The 16,238-nt window shown below is 41.2% G+C and overlaps 1 pseudogene; it reads right to left on the reverse strand.

The window, feature by feature from the left end:
* Positions 1-15,564: 15,564 nt before the first annotated feature.
* LOC123324426 lies at positions 15,565-15,663 on the reverse strand (annotated as a pseudogene).
* Between the last annotated feature and the right edge of the window lie 575 nt (positions 15,664-16,238).

Genomic DNA, 16,238 nt, shown 5'->3' on the forward strand with positions numbered 1-16,238 from the left:
ATAAATAAATAAATAAATAAATAAATAAATAAATAAATAAATAAATAAAATCTAATTAATAGGAGATAATATATGAATAGTCAATGGAACCTAAGTGTTTCAGTATTTAAATTCTTCCCCAAATTCCAATATTTAAATATCATTCATTCTCACTCATCGTGGTTGAGTACTGGCATATGTTCATGGTTCAAATTCCCTGCTGGCTTTTGCTATGTCTGCTTCCTGTTTCTTGGGGCTTCAGTTGTGGGCATGAACTTTAGGCTTTCCAAGACCCACAAGAAATTGAATCATCTCTGGCCCTCTCAGATGTATAATTGTTTCTCTGGGTTGTTTTGAAACCACCCATTGATATCTCAAAAACCAATTTGATGGGACAGGTTGATACCATCTGCTTTTCAACTACCATTTTTTCCCCTCCTTCTTTCTCATTGGAAGGTTATCCTTCCACTCATTTTACCAACTTCCCAGTCTGTGGTGTGTCTTCTCTCATAGTATACCCTGTCTCAACTCTGACAATTCATGGTTTGCTGACAGACCTTTTGTTCCTCGCCAATTACTGCTGAGTTATGACTCCAACAATCTCCTGGTACAAGAGGCTTCTCTTGGTTTTCTAGGGCTTCTGAGAGAAGGAGAGAGAGAAAAGGAACACTTACTACCCTGGCTTGAGGACCATCTGTGACAATCTGAACATGTAGTATTACTTTTATGTTTCATTTCTTCCTTTTCTAATTCTGGATTGAAAAAAAAAAAAGCCCAGAGATTTGTGCTGTTTGAGTTAAAGAAATTTTGGGAGAAAATAGCTGTTTATAGAGCTGGAGAGTGCTTACCTTATGCCATTGTCATGGAGAAGGGGCTTGGTTGTAGGCATCAGATTCTGAGTACCTATTATTTTGCAAAACGTGATCACTTATAGCATTCCAGGGGCTATCTGTGAGGAAACCTGAAAGATCTGATTCTCTGGTCCCATGTTTTCATTTTACTCATGAGGAAAATGAGTCCATCAGATGGACAGCTCCTCAGAGTGTGGTAAGCATTTAGAAACTTTTACAGTGGGGTGCCTGGGTGGCTTAGTTGGTTAACTGTCTGCCTTCAGCTCAGGTCATGATCTCGGGATCCTGGGATCGAGCCCCACATTGGGCTCCCTGCTCAGTGGGGAGTCTGCTTCTCCCTCTCCCTCTGCCCCCACTCATGCTTGCTCTCTCTCTCTCCCTCAAATAAACAAAAAAAATCTTTTAAAAAATTTTAGAGCAATTTGACAGATATTTTGTTGATTGACACTAATTAAAAAAATAGGGCTTATGTATAGTTTTAAAAAATTCATTTATATTTAATTTTTTTTACATCATTAATTTTTGATATAATGTTCAATGATTCATTAGTTTTGTATAACACCGAGTGCTCATCACATCATGTGCCCTCCTTAATGCCCATCACCCAGTTATCCCATCCCCCACTCTCCTCCCTACCTGCAATCCTCAGTTTTTTTCCTGGAGTCAAGAGTCTCTCATGGTTTTTCTCGCTCTCTGATTTCTTCCCATTCAGTTTTCCTCCCTTCCCCTATTGTCCTCTGTACTATTTCTTATATTCCACATATGAGTGAAACCATATGATAATTGTCTTTCTCTGATTGACTTATTTCACTTAGCATAATACCCTCCAGTTCCATCCATATTGATGTAAATGGTAGGTATTCATCTTTTCTGATGACTGAGTAATATTCCATTGTATATATTTATTTTTAAAAGATTTTATTTATTTGAGAGAGAAAGAGCATGAGTGGGGGAGAGGGGCAGAGGGAGAAGCAGACTCCCCATTGAGCAGGAAGCTCTACTTGGGGCTCGATCCCAGGACCCTGAGATCAGGACCTGAGCTGAAGACAGACATTTAACAGACTGAGCCACCCAGGCACCCCTAATTTATTTTTTATAACAAGCTTTATTTTTTAGAACAAGAAGATAATACAGAGTTCTCATATCCTCTGCACCAAGTTTCCCCTATTATTAATATATCACATTAGTATGGTACATTTGTTACAATTAATGAACTCATTGATACATTATTAACTAAGTTCGTATTTTACTGATATTTCCTTATTTTTTAACCTAACATCCTTTTTCTATTCCAGGTTCTCATCCAAATACCACATTATCTTTAGTTGTCATGTGTCTTTAGGCTCCTCTTGGTTGTGACAATTTTCTCAGACTTGTTGGTTTGATGACTTTGACAGTTCTGAAGTGTACTGGTCAGGAGTTTTATGGGGTATCTTTCAGTTGGGATTTGTCTGATGTTTTCTCATGATTAAATTGGGCTTATGGGTTTTTGGCAGAAAGACCAGAGAGGAAAAGGGCCACTTTCATCACATCATATGAAGGCATCATATTGCCAGTAGGACTTATTATTGTTGATGTTGACCTTGATCATCTGGATAAGGTCGTGTTTGTCACGTTTCTCTGCTGCAATGTTATCTTCCCACATCCCCCTTCCATAGTGTACTCTTCTGAAGGAAGTCACTCTGTGCAGCCTACACTTAAGTGGGGAGTATAATTTATTTTATTTTTCTTTATAAAAATATGGTTTATAATATATATTAAGTGTATATGCATATCTATTTTTTTGATATAAAAATACTGTTTGTTTGTGATAGACTGAAAATGAAAAAGGTCCTTCACCACTGATCATTTGAGAAGTGCTGCTCTAAAAAACTTGCTTAAAGGCACACTGAATAAGCCCTGGGACTAAAGCCAAGACATGTTGGCTCTAATCCAGCTTTCTTATTCCCCACAGCCCAATATTCCTCTCATTGTGGAGCAAGGTGATGGCTGGCTGTATGATACCAAAGATTACCCCATGACCATTTCCATTGATCTTAAGGAGTACTTCAAGACTTGATGGAAGTTTCTGAAGTATCAGTTTCATTGAACCTTGAAATATTAGCCTGTCTGGGCTACTGTTTTAGGTCATGTTCAAAGAGTGAGACGGATTTGCACATAGGACTTTACTGGGTGTGAGGGGATTTGCCAGAAGAAGGTTGAAGTGCAATGCAGTCCAAACAAAGGCCCTCATTAACTGTACAGGAGTACTGGACCTGAGATGGCCATTCAGAGTTGCTCTGAATTTAGGCAGACACATTCATCTTTGAACCCCCCACATTGACCAGGTATTGGATGCTGTCTGTCTTTGGGAAGAGAGTGTAAACTTGGGAGAGGTGTCTCCTTAGCTTAAAGACATACCTTAGAAAGGGACTCAATTGTACCATCAATAGCCAGCGCTCCTGGTAGCTAGAGGAGTGAGTTGATAGGGAGATCTGGATGGCACCCCACAGTACTAGCTAGATACTATTTCTTTTAAAATGTCTTTTGCTTAAATGTTGTGTCTAGATTCTAGGAATCAGGAGGTTGTTTGTTGCACTCTCCCTTGCCTTGTTAGCTGTCTCTAGTGTTTGAATGCACTAATTGTACTTTGGGTATGGGTGAGGTAATCAGGGAAAGGGATGCTGGGAAGAGAGGCTATATGAGAAGTTTAGTGCGGGCGTTAGACACAATGCGGAGGATTTGTATTTGTGCAATCTGGCTGCTTCTGTGATTCATTTGGGTCTGTGTACCCTCATAATCAGTAGGCTCCAGTGAACTAAGTGTTGCTTTCTAAAGAAAAATGAAAGCTGGAACTTCAGCAGGGAGGAAGGCATATGCCCAACAATGATGAATGCACACAACACACAACCCCAGAGAAGCCATATAGAATGAAGCTGTGGGCAGATTGTTATAATTTCTTTTTCAGAGGATAGTGATGCAAGTGACAGAGTTGTTTTAATTGGTCAAGAATTTGTCTCTCTTGCCACTTGTCTCTTGTGGGATTTCAAGCTTACTTTTCCACACCCATTTTGATTGGGAGTGGGAACAAGGGAATTTCAATTATAGGGCAAAAGATAGAATTCCAGAGTAGAACACATTTGTCAAAAGTAAATTCTTATGCAAAAAACATGCCTCTTGTGCTTAGCACCTTGTTTCCCTGACTCTGCTTGATGTCCATTTCCTTTGTTTATTGCAGTTTGAATTCACTAATGCGTCTTTCCTTTCAACATCACCCTTGATTGGAGGATGCTTGGCCTGAATTAGCTCACCCTGGTTGATAGGAGAATCTTGTATTTAGCAAAGAAACTCCAAAGAAAGAAAGCCCTTTTCCCTTTGAGCCTTTTCCACCAGTGGCCTCGGGACTTGGCACGCACTATCTGGATTATAAGTAGCTATGGAGGTGGCAAAGTGTTAAAGCATTGAAATAGATTTCTTTTTCCTATTGAGATAGTAGAAGTTTGAATGAGAATCACCATTTTTGTATAATACCCACAGATATATAATAATAGCTAACATTGAGCTCTTTCTAAGTGCTGAGCACTGTGCTAAACCTTTTACAGGTATCATCTCATTTTATGTTCATAATGATTCCATGAGGTGGATATTATTACAAACCCCTCAACACAGATGATACAACAAAACTTGGAGAGGTTAGGTAAGTTGCCTATTTGTGGAGATAGGATTCAAATTTAGGTGCTGACACCTTTGCACTACTTCCTATACTGCTTCATTAGCTGTGGGATTGGGACAGGGGAGTGGTTTGAATAGGAAAACAGGAAATGGGCTCAGACTGGCTTCTTAGGGAAATGTCCTTCTGAGGAGCATCCTACTGTAGGCTCCTTCTTGTAGCTCAAGCCAATTTTCTTTTAGTCCTAAAAGTAGAGACCAAAGGGACAATTAAGATCTAAGAGTCAGAACCTTAAGACTGAATTTTGAACTCTGATATTTATTTGGGAGTCTGTGGCATGAAGGTGGTGGTTGAGGCGCTAGGTATGGATGCAATGGCCTGAGGAGAGAAGGTGTAACCAAGTAGTCAAAGGGCTCAGGCCGGATTACTAGAAACCAACATTTAAGGGAGGTTTAGAGGAAGATAAGCCAATAGGAAGGTCCAAGAGAAGAGTCAGTTTTGCTGTGATCATCTAGGACAGGATGGTGTGTGGCCTTCTAGAAGAGGGTGGGATGTCATCATCCAGGACAGGATGGTGTGTGGTCATCAAGAAGAGGGTGGGATGTGATGATACAGGAGAGAGGAGCCAGTGGGGTGGAATGATACAAAGCGGTTAGGTTAGGTGACATTTCATCCTTAAGGAAGGAGAGAAGAAAGGAAAGATGGGAGGAAATTCAGATACATTAGAGAGTAGAGAAAGGGCAAAGTTAGGGAAGGTTATGTCAAGGCCTGTATATTCTTAATGAAGTAGAATGTTCTTTAGGTTTTTCTGGCTCAATTCTTTCTTTCTCAAGGTATCCTATTAATGGCTCCTCTCATCTGGTGCTCAGGCAAGAATACCTCAACCCAAGGGTAACCTAGCCTTGGACTCTGCCAAAATCATGATATCTGAGCCTCTGCTAGGTCAATGGTGGTAGAGATTGTGGTTGCAGCTCCTAGGTGGCCCTGTTAGGTGGGGTTTCACCTCCTGATGATCTTCTCCAGACTTTTCTTAGAAAACCCTTTGGACAATTTTACCTTTTGTCTGTTTATCATGGAAAGAGCTAATTTCTATCCAGGTTTAAGTTCAAGTATTTTCTGGCTGCCTCCTGCCAGGAGCATCCAGGGACAGGTGGCATGTGGACACTTAGCCCACTCCTATTTTTACCAAGAACTTGGGGCTGCAGCCAACTCACTTGAGTGTCAGAGTGGTTAAGGCTTGGCAAATTCAGGGTAAACTCTAAGATCAGACTTCTCTGAGACATTCAAGATTTGTGCTTCTTAGGTGCTCACCTCCCTGGAAGGTCTTCCTTGCTCTTCAATACTCTGGTGCCTGCTAGAACCTTCCTGATTCATTTATGTGACTATTAGTTGAATATTCTGTACTTTAAAAAGATATGAAACCCTTAAGTCAATGTAGTAGGATTTTAGCAGCCTAGATCCTTCATTTTATGGGGAAAGTGACTGAGACTCAGGGAGAACTCAGGGAGAATTGTCCACAGTTACATGGCTGGGATTTGAACCCAGGTCTTTGGGTTCCTAGTCCAGTGCTCTTTGTATATTGCATCTTCATCATGCAATAAAGGATAACTCATTACAGAAATGTAAGGGGACAGAATGGTGGCCTCCCTCCTTTCCTATAATTCTCCCTAGGTTTGTACCTCTTGCTCCCAGTAATTTAATTGACTTTGTCTCTCTAGGGAAGGATACCCATAACTCATCCCCATGGTTAAAACCAATTAAATCCCCTGAATCTTTCCTATTTACAATATGCTTCTTAGAGTTCTAAATTAGTGAACAAAACTCGTCTTTTCATAGCTAGAGATAAATCCATAAGATGATCCTGGAGAAGTTTGACTTAAATTTCAACCAAATCATAAAATACTGATGTATAAGATGTTTTCTGGGAGCAGACATTTAGTGGAGGTGGGAGGAGATTATGCTAGTAGCTTCAGTGCTGGGTATTTTGCATACTCTATTAGAATTTTGTAACAACACTAGGCATTATTCCACTCTACTGCATGGGAAACTGGGTCACAAAGATGTTAAGTAATTAAATCAGGTCCCCTAGGGTTAATTATGTCAATTAATTGTCAGTGCTGGATTTCAAATCTTGTTTTATCTGGCTCTGAAATATGTGCTCTTTCTACTACCCAGTGGTTCTCTAATTTGACATAAAAATTTCCTGTAAAAGTTGAAAAGCAGATTTCACCCAGTCCAGGGATTCTAATTCAGCAAGACTGAATCTATATTTTTAAAAAGTGTGGGCGCCTGGGTGGCTCAGTCGTTAGGCAACTGCCTTCGGCTCAGGTCATGATCTCAGGGTCCTGGGATCGAGCCTTGCATTGGGCTCCCTGCTCCACAGGAAACCTGCTTCTCCCTCTTCCACTCCCCCTGCTTGTGTTCCCTCTCTCGCTGTGTCTCTCTCTGTCAAATAAATAAATAAAATCTTTAAAATAAAATAAAATAAAAAATAGAAAGTGCCCTCAGTGATTCTGGTGTATGGCTTATTGCAAAAACAGGAGGGAAAACAAGAAAGGGAGCAGTACATAGAGGTCACATTCTCCTCTTTGACAGTTTGGAGGGAAGCCAGCCACCCGCCAGAGGCTGACAGCCTCTCTAGCCCTGTCTGGTGTCTTCTGACTCAAAAGAAGTAGTTCTCCACAAGCTTGGCTAGAGGAACTTGCACGTAGGCAAAACTTCCTAGCATGGAAATCCAAAGTTCGTCCAGAAGTTTCCAAGTTAGGAATATAGTTCCCTGTCATTTCTTCTAAGGATCATTTGCCACCATACACTAAACTTTCCAGAGATGGGATCTTCCTTGTCTCTATCCTAGCATCCAGCACAAATGGCTGACAAATGGTGGGTGCTCAGTGTTCACTGGGTCATGAAGGGTGGTGGGCATGCTATGTTCAGTCCTGGTGAGTTAGGACTGAGGGCTTACATTTTTAAGTATCTCCTGTTTGGAGACTATGCTGTTTTGAGGGCCATCCCACTGGCATGTAGCTCTGAAAAGGGCATAGCTGAGTCCAGATGGAGCCAGTTTTCTAAGGTACACAATAATGAGTGTGTGTGGTAGCCCTTTTTCTTCATAATGTTTTATAAGTTGAACCTTATTTACTTATGGGTAAGTACTGTGGAGATTAAATTTCTAATCTACTCAGCCTGTAATTATTTCTTCACTTTGGTCGATTACTAATATTTCAGGTGGCTCCCTCCCAATTCAGTCAGCAGTATCATTAACTTGCCTTCATGTAGTTCTCCCAGATCTTTAGTATGAGATGAACAATCAGGAGATTCCAAGAGTTTGAAGCCTAATCAGAGAATCTGGTGTTCTTGTTTGAAGATAGCATCCCATGCTCCAGGGCTCTAATTTCCCATGCCTACAAGCCTCAAAAGCTCAAATGAAGGCCTCTGATGATTTTCAATAATGCAGTTCCATGTTTTATAGCATTCCATGCCTGCTCCTCCCCTCCAGCTATACACTATATTTAAAGTAAACCACACATGCATAAGAGATATAAGATAACTCACCAACCTAATTCAGGATGGTATCATTTATATGAGTTTCAGATCCTCCTCTTGGCCCATGTTGTCCAGACAACTGAAAATGGTCCAGGCACAAATGAGTGAAAGAGGTGAATGCAAGACATCTGGAAGTCATGGTAGCCACAATAACTTGGCAGGGATGTGCTCTCCCCAGAGGAGACTCAACTCTTTCCTCCCTCCCTCCCTCCCTCCCTCCCTCCCTCCCTTCCTTCCTTCCTTCCTTCCTTCCTTCCTTCCTTCCTTCCTTCCTTCCTTCCTTCCTTCCTTTCTCCTCCCATCCACCATTCCTTCCTTCCCATCTCTCTCAGTCCTTCTTTTCTTCCTGCCGCAAATACTTCTTAAGCTTCCCCCTCCCTATATTCCAGGTATTGCAGTAGGCCCCTTGAGAATACAAAGTAGCAAACGACATGGTTTTTGCCTTTTAGGAGCCTAAGGCTCACTAGAGCTCATAATTTGTCGAAGTGGACCTGTGAATGGAGTGCATGTTTTCCTGGACCATTGTTTCTGCATCCCTAACCCTGGAAAGTTTACAGAGCCTCGTGGCTGCTTTGATGAAGAACCAAGTGTTGCTCACCTGTATCAAATCCCCCTCCCCTCCCTTCCCTCCATCTTTCCCTTCTATCCAAGCATTGCCCGATTTGGATCGCAATTTATTCCTGGTTTGTGGCAATGTGGCAGAGGGGAGGGTTTTCAGAGAAGTCTCATTTCAGATTCACTTTTCTCCGGGCAGGTTGGACTATGATTGCTGTGCAGCCAGAACAACTCTGATTCTGAGTGGTCATGGGTTTGGAGATATGTAGCCATTGCTTCTGTAACTTGGCTACTGGTAGCTGGTGGTGATAAGGACAAAGAGAGAAGAAACCTTCATGTCAGAGAAATGAAGTATTTATAAGGAAAGAAATGTTACAATATTTCCAAGAAATACCCAGATCAGTAAAATATTTAGTAGACCATCTGCTAGTTTGGTCCACACAATGCCCAATTGTTCATTCACCCACTCACCCATCCATTGTATTGGGCACTGGGTAAGGGGCTGGGTATACATATAAGCTGCAGGCCCTGCTCTGTCTGTGGTTGAGAAACTGATGTTTCCAAACACTGGATCCAACTGTCTTGGCATCATGAAGAGAAGGACGTGTGGCTGCATATGTCTGGTGGGTAGAGTGGAGGGCTCTTGGCATTTAATCTATGTTAAAAATACCTTTCAAAATCATTTTAACAGCACCTCGGAGCTGCAAAATATGTTATGAAGTTAAAAGAGAAAAATCAGAGAAGTAACTATTAAAATGTAGAGTATTTCAGCTGAAAAACTTGGACATAAAAGAAAAAACTTTCTACTTGGGACTGCTTTGTCTCAAAGGAGGTTTTAAAAATCTTAAAAATAACAGGAGCTTTAAAGCAGGTGGTCACCTATTGTATTCAGGGCTAAGGGAAGCTTAAACTTATTATGTTTAGTGGTTTTTAAAATTTCAGCTATAAGACATTATTTTGGGATAGAAAAAAGTCTAATTGTTCCTTAACTCTAGCCATTGAAAATCAGGGGATGGATTCTGTTCCCATCTTCCAATGCAAGTGAGTTTCCATTGGGTTGAGACCAAGCATGGACAGTTTCAGCCTGAAATGAATACTTTCTGGAAATTTTCAGTGAGTGGAAACAGTCATGTAGAGGTGTGGATCTTGCTACCTGGATCAATAACTTTAGCTAGTTAAGATTCCTGCCAAGAAAGGCAGGGAAGATCAAATTTCATAGACCTAACAAACCACTGGAAACTTCTTGCACGCGTGTGTTCAAGGATCACTTTTTATGATTTATAGAAACCAAAGAACTCATTGGAATATGAATAATGGCTAACATTTACTTGTCATAATAAATATCCTGGCCACTATGCCAAGTATTTTATGTACATTGACTTATTTAATCCTAATGACAACCCATGAGCAGGTACTGTTAATTTTCCTACTTTACAGATGAGAACATTGAGGTACAAAAAGGCTAAGTTATAGAGTAGGATCAGTGTGTCTTTCACTTAGAAAATAAGTCAAGCTCCATACATGTGAACAAATGTGAACGTGAATAAATGTAACATTCAATACCTCAGGTTTGATGTGGATATTGGTAACTTCTTAATCCCTGGAAGTAAAGTCAAAATTTGAATTCAGAAGAGAGTTTTGAAACCCACAACATGAATTTAAGAAGCTAAAAGAAAATCTAATTGCACAAATCGGATACTAACGACTTGGAAAAATCCATTGCTTTCACGGGGTTTGGTCTTGTGGGGGGAGCTTTGTCGTTCTCTCCAAGCACTTCTTACATTTCTCTCTCACTAAAAGCTAACAAGATGAAACCAAGGGATTCATTTTCTAAGTGAATGACACATTTATCTACTCTAGTAGGTCTGAGCTTTCAGCAATTTGCTAATGCTTAGGATGCATGAAATACAGTTTTCTCTTCCTAAAATGTTGGTCTTCTCCAAAATGGCTTCCCACTACTCATTCCTGGTGATGCTCTGGTACCCCCTCTCTCCTGCGTTGAGGAAGTTTTCTGGGCTGTCCTTTGACTACAGTGTTCAGTCCATCCTCAGCTGATGTCTTAGCTTTGGCAGTTTTCCCTGTGTCCTCCTCCCATCTAGCTTATAGTCTGCTTCTCTGAATGACTCCAGAATTGAGCTATTAATCACTACACTTTATTGCTAAATGAATTCTGGCCACAGGTGTTCTAGTCAGAATGCTCCCAGAGCCTGGACCTGCAGGAAGAGAGTCTGAGAAGCTTCTGGCTCTGGCACCAAGCCACAGACTCTGAGTGAATCCTAGAACTTCTCGAAGGCTCAAAGAAGGCACTTTGTAAATTGCAAAGCATTACTCAAATGACAAGAGAGTGCCAGGATTCTATTCTACACTTAGGGGTGGGTGTCTTATTTAGTTGTAGTTGCTGACACCCAGATAGCCATCATCCCCAAAAATGTGCCTTAGATACCTGTTTCTAGACATGCTTGGGCCTTCGGTATGTGTGTCAGAAGCCAGGGTTAAACAGTATCAGCTATATGAACACTTTCAGCGGCTAAGGCTGTTGGAAATTACCTCTGTGTTACATTTTGCTTTAAATTCCTCACCTCAAAATGAAGCAAAGTCAGGGCAGAGAATTGGATGGATTTGCTCTTGGCCACCACATCAAGCAGTAGAGTAAACGGAAGGAGAATAATCATAAGTGTTAAAGGCCACCAGCATTTGCCAAACCGTGGTCTTTTTAAAAATATATACATATATTGCACAAAGATTTTGGCATTATAAAAAGGATCCTGTAAGTACCATAGTCTTTTATCCAGAATGTTATTAAGAACTTTTTATTAAAAATTAAGATGCTTTAGAAACCACATAAAATTTTAAAAGGCTCTACCTTTCCACTTAGCCTTTTAAGGGCACCTCAGGAGAGATGGTAGAATTCTCAAACAGTTGGAGAGGTCTGCAGAGCAATACTCTGCTCTGCCAATTTGTCCCCATATTGGCCCAGGGCAGCCATTCACCACTTTGTTTTTGGTTATTTCAGCTGCCGTCAGACATTCTCCTGCAAACACACCTGCACTGCTGCCGAAGCGGACAGAACGCGATGTGCTCCCGTGCACTGCGGGCTCTGGGCTCTTGCAATCCCACCTACGCTTCTGCTCGAACTCACCGAGCTCTCTGGAAGCTTTCGGGGTTGTGTGTGAATTCTAGACTGTGAACCTGAGTACAGAATCAGCCTCATATTTGTTCATTGGGGCAGTCTTCTTTGTTCAACTCAGCACAGATGGGGTCACTTCATTTCATGGGCCTCAAGTGATCTGCCCCCTGGTTTCCTCCTTTTCTTTGCTGACATCCAGAGAGTCTTTCTACATTTTTCCTGGTTGTACTTCTTTCTATATTCAAGAAATCTTTTGCCATTCTAGGTGCTATAATATGGCTTGTAAACCGTATGTCCCCCCCCCCCCTTCCTTATCTGACTTACCCCCTTCCTGGCTTCTTTACCTTGATACTGTCCTCATAGCAGTTGAGTGCTCATCATTTCGTCTGCCATTCACTACCATCCCATAAGTCCCCTTCTCTGGGCTGCTTTTCCATCTCTTTTGTGTTTCTCTAATTCTCACATCAAGACTACAGGCCCAGGTTGTAAAAGCATACATTCCCCTCCTTTAGCTCCATATGATCAGTTGAATTTTCCTTACTAACAGCTCTTGTGGTTGAAAGACCTGAAAACTCTGACTTTGCCTTTTTCTGAGATTCTCTGTTTTGCTCGTGGAGAACCAAGCAAAACTCTTAACCATTCTAACACCGTCAGGATTTTTCTGGCTTGCTGCTATTGGTTTTTCATTCAGTATATTTGAGGAGTCCCTTCTTTACATTTGAGGAGTTCCTTCTTTATGCAAGACAGTATCCTAGGTGCTGGCGATACAGAGAAGATAACACAGGTTCTGTCCAGAAGAGCTTGCAGGCTGGTGGGAAGACAGGCATACTGACACATCCTACACTCTACTGGAGTGTGGTGGGGTGGAGTTGGAGCAGCGTTGACGGGATGCTCCATCTCATACCAGAGAGTGGGCCACTTAATTCAGCAAAGGGAGGGGTGTCAGGGAAAGTGTCACCAAAAAGTCCTAGTTGAACTGACTTCTGAAGCATGCTGAGTTATTCACCAGGCAAAGTCAGCCACCGCATTCATGGTGGAGGGAACAACACAGGCAAAGGCTCAGAAGTATGAAAGAGGGTTGACAATGTCCAGTCTGTTTATGAACCTTGTCAAAGATCAGATAATCTTGCCTTTATGCATTTTTTGCCTGCCCTACAAGCAGAACGTGTTTTGAGTGGGTTATCAGGAAAGGTCAAAGCTGCATGGCTGGTGTGAGGGACTCAAGGGCTGGGTAGGGAAGGGTTAGTCACTTGAAAGTTTTGTATGCCGAGACAAGGCTGTTAAAGGAGCTCTGGGGTTTTTACAGAGGAGGAAGTGCTTAAAGGCAGATTATGCAGCCAACGGTGAGCCAGTAAATGGTTTCACTGGGGCCAATACTGGGATATTTTGGCAGCCCTCTTTATTGGGCGTGGGTTTCTCTGGCTATTCAATACCATTGTGACTCTCCTTGCGAATGCCCATGAGGGGTTAGGGTGAAAATATAGAGCTTTTAAGCATTTTAATGTGATTTCGATTGCATTTTAATTTTTAATAAAACTCTTAATAAACTTCTGCTTTAGGAGAAGCAGAGATCAAAAGATTAATAGGATTAGAGTACTGGGAGATAGATGGGCTTAACAAGACTGTGGTACATCTCTTTCAAGTAAATGCAATAGATGGTTCTATTGGAATGGGAAAAAAGGGAAGATGCGTACATACATGCGAGTATCTTTTTTTTTTTTTTTTTCTGTGTAGCCAATAATTTCACTCTTTGGAAGTAAATGCTGAGCTCCTGGCATCTTTGACTAATACCCTTCTCATATGATAGTTACACTGCTCCAAAGACAGTACAAACATCTGAGCCAAATAATTTTCTCTTTTGTTTGCAAGAAATTGAACTGACAGATATACCTGTCTATTTGGTTCCAAGAAAATGTCTTGTTAGAAATGTGTGAAAATATATTATATGACAGTCGCTGAAAATGTTTCAGATGCAGCAATAAATTGATTGTGGTTTTCAGACCAGATGTGCACCATGTTTAGAATTTATTGTGCTTCTTCATATTCTAGTTTGGTGCTTAAGTAAATAGAAAGAAGTGTTCTGTTTTTAAGTGAACGGATGGCATTTTTTTTCCCAGTCAGTGATGGGAAATTATAGGAATCATGCAAATTGGAGATATTCACTTTCCTCACACCCACTGTGTAGCTGATAGGGCTCAAACTAAGGACCTCTTTGTCTTGTCTTCTAAGGTTAAGAATGAGACAACTGGCAAATGACCATAGCTGAATTGTGCAGCACTTTTGTGCTCGCATAGAAACTAAAGAAATGTGCTTCCTATCTGATGGTAGTATTTTAAGCCCCTGCCTTGTGATTTAATATAAGGTATGAGCTAATCAGGGCTCAATAAAAAAGGCTGAAGGAGACATCTTTTTATTGCATATCCCTGCAAGACTCAAGGCAGCCTTTGCCAAAGGTGTTAGAAACAGGACATTTGCTTTTCTATGTGTGTTCAATAAAATATCTTTCTAGGCATAGAAACGGTCTGTGTGTCATGACTGGTCTGCTTTTTTATGCTATCTCATTTTACATTTCAATTCTAGTGGCACATTGGTTTTGAGTGGTTAAAGATCTGTCTCATTTCCTTGCCAACTGAGATTATGTTTCCAGCTCTTTGTTAATTCTGTGCACTTTAACAATTGCTGCTGATCATGTCCTGCGTTACTGTGCTAGGCATTCTATGAACCCGGGAACCAGTGTAGGATCTGATCCTGCCCTCAGGAGAGCAGGAAGACAGTTGACGAAAGGCAAGAAGGTGAGGAATTTCACATGCTGGACCTCATTTAATGCTCAGAGCAACTCTCAACTTTGCAAAAGGTGGGTGTTTATTACTTCATTTTACAAATAATGAAATTGGGCCTCACGTAGCTCAGAAATTAGGCTCCAGAGCCCACAGCTGACTTCAGAGCCCATACCCTCTCTCTAGCTCACTGTCTGGCTGGTTGGAGGGTCAATGAGCATAAGGCTAGAAAAAATTTGAATAAATGTAAACATAGGCACTATAGCATTAAAATACCATGTGGGTTAGAGAGGGATCACTGTGCAACCTGTAGTCAGTGAAGGGTTTCTCTGGGAGCACCTGAGCTGGGTTTGGAAGCCTGGAAGGATGAGCGCAGAAATCACAAGCACAAAGGCATTGTGGGCATAAGCTTGCAGCATTGCCAAGGAAACCAAATTGCCAGGGGCAGGACTGTAGAACGGGAAAACAGTAGGAAGCAGGGGAAGGTGTAGGGCAGGGGCCGATGCTGAAATAACCCCGGATGCAGAACTGAGGTGTTTAGAGCCTTGTGAGAAACTCCCTGCCTCCTCCATCTGTGTGTGTGTGTGTGTGCATGCGTGCGCGCACGCACCAAAGAAGGTTTTAAAATGTGGAGGAAAAGTGCCATTTAATTAAAAGTTGCATTTGGGGGCTGTATGATGTTGAATTTTCCCTTTGTAGCAAGAAAAAGTAGTGCTTTAATAATGAGAAAAATGTCATGTTTCTTTTCCCACGAGGGAATAAAGTTAAGTCAACCTCTTTGCTGAACTGAAAGTGTCTGAAAGTTGTTGGCAAAATGAACAAATTCCCTCTGAGTCTTGGTGAGAGGAGGAAATGGCAGAGGGGCAATGGGGCAAGTAAAGGAGGACATGAGTGCAGACCACCAGTCTGTAGGTGTCTCTGCTTTGCTGGAGATGCCTGGGCACTAGGAGGCAGATGAAAATACCAAAGAAAGAAGATCCAGAGGGAAAGCCTGATGAGCCCAGGGAATAGCAGGGAGCATGCAGGTCAGCTCTTTGGACTGGGGGAAAGAACTGGCATTTGGCAGGGGCTTATCATCACTCCCAGAGAGGATAACTTTTTACATGTCATCCTTGTTCAGGAGCCATGCTGGTCATCTCTGTATCATTCCAATTTTAGTATATGTGCTGCTAAAGCGAGCACAGTATTTTTTAAATGTTTACAACAAATATTTTTTTTGTGCTAGGCACTGTAGCATAAAGTGTGAAGGCATAAAGTACAATCCCCCCTTTTTGTTTAAAGGGGGATAATGTGCAATTTTTTTATACAATTTTTAAAGTGATTGTGACTTGTGATTTTATAATTGGGCAAAAGAAAAATCTAAGATTTAATGAGCGACTTAAGAATCCCTTCTTTAGTAGTCATGGATGCTTATCTACTGATAAGAATCCTGCTTCAAACACGGACTCTAAATTTAAGAGAAAGGTACACACCAGATTCATACCTGCATTTTTCTGGTTTGAAGGGAAGTAAGGGAATTTTGTGAAATGTTTGAAAAATTGATATGAAATTTTCAGTGTGTACATAATCATTCATGTGGCAGACAATTCACTGGATGCTGGGGGATACAAAGAGGAGGTCCCAGGAACTTATAAACTATTGAAGGCAGCAGAGAAATGTGTAATACACAGTGATTGGTGCTACAATATACAAAGAATGGTTATAGAACAGTGATTTATTTTTTTTATTTATTTTTTATTATTATTATTTTTAAAATA

Source organism: Neomonachus schauinslandi, chromosome 3 (genome assembly GCF_002201575.2).
Source record: "Neomonachus schauinslandi chromosome 3, ASM220157v2, whole genome shotgun sequence".
Lineage (NCBI taxonomy): Eukaryota > Metazoa > Chordata > Mammalia > Carnivora > Phocidae > Neomonachus > Neomonachus schauinslandi.